The sequence below is a fragment of the Crocodylus porosus genome, unplaced genomic scaffold, assembly GCF_001723895.1.
Source record: "Crocodylus porosus isolate Cpor-Errol unplaced genomic scaffold, CroPor_comp1, whole genome shotgun sequence".
Lineage (NCBI taxonomy): Eukaryota > Metazoa > Chordata > Crocodylia > Crocodylidae > Crocodylus > Crocodylus porosus.
In genome coordinates this window covers 78,341,356-78,349,296 of record NW_017728906.1, presented here as the reverse complement: position 1 = coordinate 78,349,296, position 7,941 = coordinate 78,341,356, and positions in this window count along the sequence as shown.

The following is a 7,941-nucleotide window of genomic DNA, read 5'->3' as shown; positions in this document are numbered from 1 at the left end:
GTGAGGCTGGAAACCTGGAGCTGGCAGCAGGGTGCGGAGCTCAACCCAGGGAGCTCAACCCAGGGAGCTGCTTGAGGTAGCTGGGGTCCACCCTTTCCTGGCATGCAGGCAGGACTCCTGTGCACACTCAGTGCGTGGCTGGTCCCAGGCGGGGACCCAGGCCTCGGCGCCACAGAAGGTGGCCTGAGTCCCTGACCGTGAGCACAAGGCAGAGCCCTTGGTGCACGTGATGGTGCATGGGGCCACCTATATTTTGTGAGAGATCACATTATATGTTGTGAACATTTTTATCTATGTATTTGATAGTTCAGTAGAGTGTTAAGTATAAACCTGCAAAGGGACTCTGCTGGGATCCCATCCCTGATGGTTATATACACTTACCTGGGTATGGGTGTGTTTTGACTGTTGTTTCATTGGATTTATACATGCTTACCTGTACCTACCTATTGTTTGTCAGTCCCCAGGCTGTAGCAGTGCATGGGATTCTTCTGTCCTAAGTACATGACTGCACTTGTCCTTGTTGAATCTCATGAGATTTCTTTTGGATCCAATTTGTCTAGGTCACTCTGAATCCCAGCCCTACCCTTCAGTATATCTGTTGCCCTGAGGGGTCAGGGCAATGCTCAGGATCTCAATATTGCACTGTTAGACAGGAGGGCATGGTGTACAATTGCACATATACAAACACACAAATCAATTAGGTGCATACGCACACACACTACTAGCTCAGGCACATACACATCCGAACCAGCCTAGGCACATGCATACCTATCACCAATTCAAGCACATACACTATACACCCCAAAAGTTAGGCACAGATCACTAATTTGTATATCATGCCATGCACACGCACACGCACATATTCAAAATAGCCAGTCTCTCTTGGGTAGCCAAGAAAGAGAGGTATCTGGGACTAGGAGGAAACAAACACTCCCAGCAACTTTCACTCCTTACGCTTCTACTTTCTTACTGTAACCTTTCCCAGGTATCCCAAGCACACATGCGTGCATACATGTGCACACACGCACAACTTAGGAACTCACCTGTGTGTATGCGTAGGAGGGTGGCATGTGCGGAATTAGTGAATACACATATATAGATATCATTGTGTGTGTGTGTGTGGTATATGAATTAGTAATCCATGTATGTGTATTGGATGTGCAGGTATTGGTAACTGATTCTGTCTAAATTTAGTGTGTGTAGTGTGGATGGGCTTAAACTGATGATAAGTGTACATGAACCTAGACTGGTGACTCAAATGTTTTCTTTCAGTCTGGCAGGGCACTGTGTGTGCCTGCCACTTTAAGGCCCTGGAGCTGGCAGCTTCCATGTGCCTAATGAGGGCAGCCATTTTAGGCTTAGGGCTGCCTATATAAACAAGGCAGTTTGGCTGCTGGAGGGCAGGTGGTAGCACTGCCTGGTTAGAGGTCTGCTGAGTTTCATTTGAAGTTAAGGAAGGAGCTGTAGGGGATGGTAAGAGGCTCCTGGTCCTGGGTATGACTGGATAGTGGATGGCCTGGTGGGGCTCCCAGTGGTGCAGGAGCCCCCAGGTAATGCCAGGTCAGTGCTCACCCTGGTGAAAGGCAGGTTGGGGTGCCTTAACCCCTAGCCCTCACTTTTGGGTGGGTTGCATACACCTGAGGTAGTTGTGGGGGTGCAAGCCCTGAGGAGGAGAGTTGGAAGCCAGGTGTGGCCAAGGCTGCCTGAGCCCTATGGGGGTTTGAGACCCTGAAGAGGAGAGTTGGGGCCAGGCATGGCTATGGCCACCTGAGCCCACCTGTGGAGGGAAGCCCCAAGACCCTGAGTAAAGGAGGTGTTATGAGCAGTGTGGAGCCCCCAGTATGGGGGGGCTCAGAGAGAGAGGGAGAGAGAGCTGAGTCCTGATCCCTGATTCCAGTAAGTCCTCCAATGTGGGGAGGCAGAGTTTGGGTTGAATATAACACCAGTGGTAGTACCATGACCTGCCTGGGGGGTGAGAGTCCCCTGTGAGACCCTGAGGCCCCAGCTGTGGTATGAGGTAACCCTAGCTCCCCACCTCCATGGAGGAGGACCCAGAGAGGGGGACCTAGGGATAAGAGTATGGGTCATACGTGCTCTTTTGAAAGGACCTGCATCAATCTCACTTCTGGCTGCCTACATAGCAAGAGGATTGTACATGTGGCCAGTGTATACAGTATTATCTTGTATGCTAGGTAAATAGGCAGTCTCCTAGAATGTGGGAGACCCCTTCTTTTTTGAATCGGGTAGAGAGGAAATTTAAATACTGCTTTCCGAGAACCTGTCTGAGCAGCCTACCTAGTAGTCTATAGTAAGACCAGACCCCTGGTCTTTTTTTGTTTGTTTGTTTTGAATGGCACCTATGCCATTCAAAACAATAGTACATCATGATATTCTTGTGTATCTAGCCCAGAAAAATCTAAACATCTTATTTTCAAAACACCAAAGCAAACTGAGTGTTCCTCAAATATTCTCTTCATTTTCTATTAATCTGTTTTTTGTTGTTGTTTGTTTTTTTTATTTATTTCCCCCCCTCTATTCATCCAATATTCTTTGTTTCTCACTTGAAATGGGAAGCAACTTCATGGTCTTAAGGCACCAGGATCACAAAGGTGGCCTCTTTCCTCTAGAGCCCCATGCTATAACATGTCTGCACTAGAGAAACGTAAAATTAGGCCTTGGGATTTACAGGAAAATATGATAACACTGATTGATCAACTATTAATATTGCATCAATAATTTTATTTCCAAGTGTGACCAAATTTCTAAGCAAAGTGGCCTGTCTGGAGGTGGTTTATGAAGCTAACTAAATTGTATTTCATTAACAAAAAACTGTGCCATCCTGATGGAAGGGCACAGAAAAGACTAGCTTTATTATGAAGGGCTAAATAAATTTCCCTTTTCTTTTTTTTTTGAACCCCCCTCCACCCCCGCCCCCCCGACTCAAAACAATGAATTTAATACAGATCCACTGTGTAAGGGGGGAGCTGTTTCCCTGCCTTCTGTGGATCCAGCTTCATGAGAACTTCAGTCCTTCAGTAAAGGGACATCTTGTTGTTATTCCTTCTCTTATGCATACATTAAGGAAGCTAGGAACTGCTCCCAGTAAGCTAGCACGCCTAGTTAGAAAAAAATCTCCCCATTCTTTCCCCTGTTTATCTATTCACAGCAAAGTAACCATCTCAGATTTTCTGGGGCAATTTTGAATTTTGGGGCTGTCCCAGTGTCCCATTTGCCAAAAAATAGGACTCATGTTTCAGATTTGAAAAATTAGTCTCGGGGGTTAAGTACAGACTATCAAAAAGCTGGAGGCTGAATCAATTGAATCTTAACAGGTTAGTCTAAGTTGCATAGTTTGAACTGATAAGCAAGCCAACAGGTATTCATTTTTTATTCTATACAGGCAATCGCATCCTTGCAATAGCCCACGCCAGAAGCTGGGGGGTGCTAGAGCATGCCTCTATGCTTGGGCCAAAACTAGCCCACCCACCCTGTTAGGGGGGAAGGGAAAAGCATCCTGGGATGCTAGGGGACTGTGAGTTAACTTGAATCTAGAGGGGATTTGGGACAGATATTCAATGAACTGATTTAACCTAAATCAGACTACATCTACCCAGGTTTATTTTAATGGCCATTTTGGTTTTGGCCATTTTGAAAGTGGTTTATGTGCACTGAACTTCTGTTTATATTAGATTCAAACCACTTTGATCACTTATACCAATGTAATGTGTAATTTCTGTCCCTAGCCAGGCTGATGCCAAACAACATCAAGTTATGTTTGCTGAGAGGACAGAACACAATGTTTCCTGGTGCCATGGGGATGCAGCTCTATTACTTTCAGATCAGAAAGTGCTCATGGGCTGTCTCTTGGAACAGAGGGAGTATAGCCTCAGTCATGAGAATCACACTCTGCTGAGAAATGGAGGTAAAGCAGACCACTCTATCTCCACTGCAAAACCAAGGTAGTTGCCTTGCACTGAGGTTCTCATGAATGTGGCTGTGTTATTTCTGGTTTGAGAGGTTGGCTGTGGGTTACCACTCAGACAGAGTAGTACAGCCGTGTGAACATATGTTAATTCCGTCAACAGTGCTACCCTATAGCTGATACATTAACTAGAACCAGAAGCCATATCATATACTGGTTCTGGAGGCCAATAAAGTATCCAGAACTGTGTTCTGAATTTTGGTCTCTAAATCAAGGTGGGCACCTTAATTCATAGTGCTTTCCAAGTACCCCTAGGGGTATGCATACCCCAGTTGACAACCTCTGTTCTAGGAGAACAGGATTTAAATTTCCCCTGTCTGATTCAAAATAGAAGGTCTCCTACATCCTAGGAGAGTGCCCACATTCCTAGTTTGAGGTAACCTGAGGTCAAGGTCTGTCAGTTGAAACTGTTCTGTTCTGTCTTTTATATAAAATATTATTAACATGAAGACAGAATAAAAATAACTTGTATAGTTTGATGCTTCTGTGGGACATAGAAGACCTTAGGTCAAATTTTCTCTTTGAATTGGAAAGAGAGGGGATTTGAACCTCGTATCCCCCAGCACAAAACAGTGATATCTTGAGTCCCCTGAAATTAATGGGAAATCTTCCATTGACTTCAGTGGAGCCATAAGTTCACCATGTCTCCAGCTGTCTATGTTTGTGGCAAAGCAGCTAAAAAAGCACAAGGCAAAGCATATGATACTTGGACTGATTCCATGGTTTGCTGAATAGCTTGATGTGTCACCATGAGCTCCTAGAGAGAATTAAGCTAAAGTTTTCCCAATTTCAGCATAAGCAAAGGAAGTGATTTAGGATTTTTCTAAATGACAGTTTATAACCTACTGTAAAAAAAAAAAAACAAAAAAAAAACCCTGAGCTCACTCAGGCCAACCATATAAGCCAGCCACACAAGTATGGAACTCAGCACAGACTAATTAACTTGCCAATTTAGCTCCTTGGTAGTGTGCCTAGATTGCTTCTAGCACCTGGCCAAGCTCAGGACAAATGCATGTGTTGGTATATATCTCTGCGCTGCACTGCAGTCTGCAGCAAGGAAATACTCTGAGCTGATAAAATCTCTCAACGGTAACAGAGAAAGCAAAACAAAGACAAAAAACAATCCTATCTTCAAGAAAGAACCTGGAGGATGACCTACTAAAATCCCCAGCAAAACCTACACAATTAGTGGACTAAAAGCAAAACCTTTGGTAAAAATCTGTTGGGCATGCAGACCAGTTTACCTGGACAGCACTTAACTTGACAAAATGAAACTTCAGAGGGACTTTAGACCAGTATCTGCAAACTATTATGAAACTAATATGTCAGAAGATGTTAGGACTCAGTGCTTTCCAAAGCATCATTGTCACGGAGTCATGGAAGTGCCCCATGACTGTGAGGGTGATTGGCAGAGCTGCCAATCACCCGGGCAGCTCAGGTGCTGGTTACCAGGGCGACCAGGTGGGTCACATGGCCAGAAGGGGGCAGGGTCAGGCCTTTATAAACAGCTTAGGCTGGAGCCTGACTTGCAGTTCCCTTCTGGCTGCTGTAGGAGCAGGAGCTCTGCGGCTGAGCTGAGTGGCCTGAGTTAAGTGGTCGCAGCCTTACCACACTAACCGGCTGCGATGATGCGGGGAACAAGATCACCCTGACGGGAGGTAGGACTGAGAGCCCTGGCAGGGCTTGGAGTTATGGTTAGGCGTATGGAGCCTCTGTGTTTGTTGCAGCCAGATGGCTTGAGGTTATGTTACAGTTTGCACCGGAGGACCGGGTGAGGCTGTAGGGGAGCGAGGAGGCCTCACGGGGGCTCCCCAACAACTTGGGGGTTCCTAGTGCCCAGTAGGGGCACAGTTGCCAGCAGGGCACTACTGTCGGTGCCGAAGAGGCACCGTATTGCGCCAGGGAGGCGCGGTGGACGGGGTTGCCGACCTCGGCCCATAAGGGTGGTGTTTGCCCAGTTGGGCAAACGGACCCAGAGCAGGGTCAAGGGGACAGGCACGGCAGCGAGCGCCCGTGCCCCTGGCGCGAGGCGCGTGGTGTCAGCCCCAGAGAGGGCAAGGCCCCAGAGCGGGGCAGAGACAGAGCGCGAGGCGTGCAGTGTCAGCCCTAGAGAGGGCAAGGCCCCAGAGTGGGGCAGAGACGGAGCGCAAGGTGCTAGGCGTCGGCCCCTAAGAGGGCAAGGCCCCAAAGCGGGGCAGAACAAGCAGCGAGAGCGAGCCGGCCCAAGGGCGCTGGTAGATAGGGCGGCGAGAGCGAGCCGGCCCAAGGGCGCCGGTAGATAGGGCGGCGAGAGCGCTCTAGACCCAGGGGGAGCCAGCTATTAGCTGGACGCCGGCAAGAAGCCGGCCCAAAGGCGCCGGTAGAGAGGGCGGCAATAGTGAGCTGGCCCAAGGGGGAGCCAGCGATTAGCTGGACGCCAGCGAGAACCCGGCCCGGGGGCGCCGGTATTAGGCGACGCTAGCGAGCCAGACCCAGGGGGCGCCAGCGATTAGCTGAACGCCAGCGAGACAGGCCCAGGGTGCAGGGAGCGGGCTGGAGATAGGAGCCCGGCCCAAGGGGGCGCCAGGTGGGCGAGGAGCCCCAGGGCCCGAGAGAGAGAACGAGGGCACCCGAGGGGCGAGGGACTATACAAACGTCCCCCAGAACAGCTGCGAGGCTTGGGGCGTGCTGAAGGGGAGGTTTGGAGGCACGCATAGCCCTTAAGGTGGGGCGCATCTAGATACCCCATTCTGGAGTAGGGACCGGAACATCAGTACTGTACACTAGGGAAACAGGCAGCCTCCCATACTACTTACTGGTCATCAAAGTCGTGGCGGGCGAGATTCTGAGGGTGCTACGTTCACCCTAACGTGACGGTAGGGGGCGCTAGGGAGTTCACGGCCGCCCCTAGGCCCCGCTCCCTCACAATCATCTTAGCACTGAATTCATATTCCATGAATGATCCTACTGACTTTCTGAGGTGCAGTGCTCTTTAATAAGAGTGCACATTTTGTATTATAATTTGGTCCTTGCAATCCATTTTCAATAGTTGTTACATTTTCTAGTCAAATGCCTGTATTTATGTGTTTGTATACAATTATTCTGTTGAATATTTAAAGTAATGTTGGGGTCGGAAATTGTGATGTTCAGTTAGACACCCCAAAGTTCAGAGGCTAAACAGAATGGTTTAGGGAAGGGTTATCCAACTCGTGGCTAGAGGGTCACATATAGACAAGGAGCCATGGGTATGGCTTGTGTGGGGTGTTACCTCTGGCCGCTTAGATGTTGGACAGTCCTGGTTTAGGGCTCTAGGCCTTATAAATGTACATCTCTTCCTTTCTGGTTTCACAGAGGAGCCCTTCAGAATTTCCAGACAAACTTACTTTGACTTTTATTGACATCAAAATCTGAAATTTTTTTTCCCCCAAGTCTTCAACATTTTTTCCCTTCCAGTTTTTTAGGGAAGGATCTCTTTTTAGTTTCCAACTTAATAGACCCCAAATGCATATTGACTGCCCCATATATTTTCTGTTTGAACAATGTGGCCTTGTATCTTTATCCTGTTGCTGCTGCAGCATTTTAAACCAGTTCTGGGCCTGAGATATGAGGGTTACATACTGCAATGCACTCTAGACTACAACACTTCAAACCCACACTGTATTTAAAAAAGTGAACGTGCAGTAGCAGGTGGACCGGGGTACAATCCTCAAGTAGTTGTACCAAAAAAACGAAACAAGGAATTTGAGAGTACAACTCCTTCAAAAGAATGAAACAGGAGAATAAATGTCATTACTTGGGGATAGTTGTGCCTCAGTAATGGAAGGAGTTCATTTAAAGCTCCTGCTTGCATGCTCTCATTCAGGTGTAAACTCATCTTAGCTTGCTTTGCATTTTTAAGCTAAAACCAACTGAAGTCACTCTACATATCCAAGGGTCAAAAAAAACCGTGCCAAAAAAAAAAAAATTCTTTTTTTTTTTTT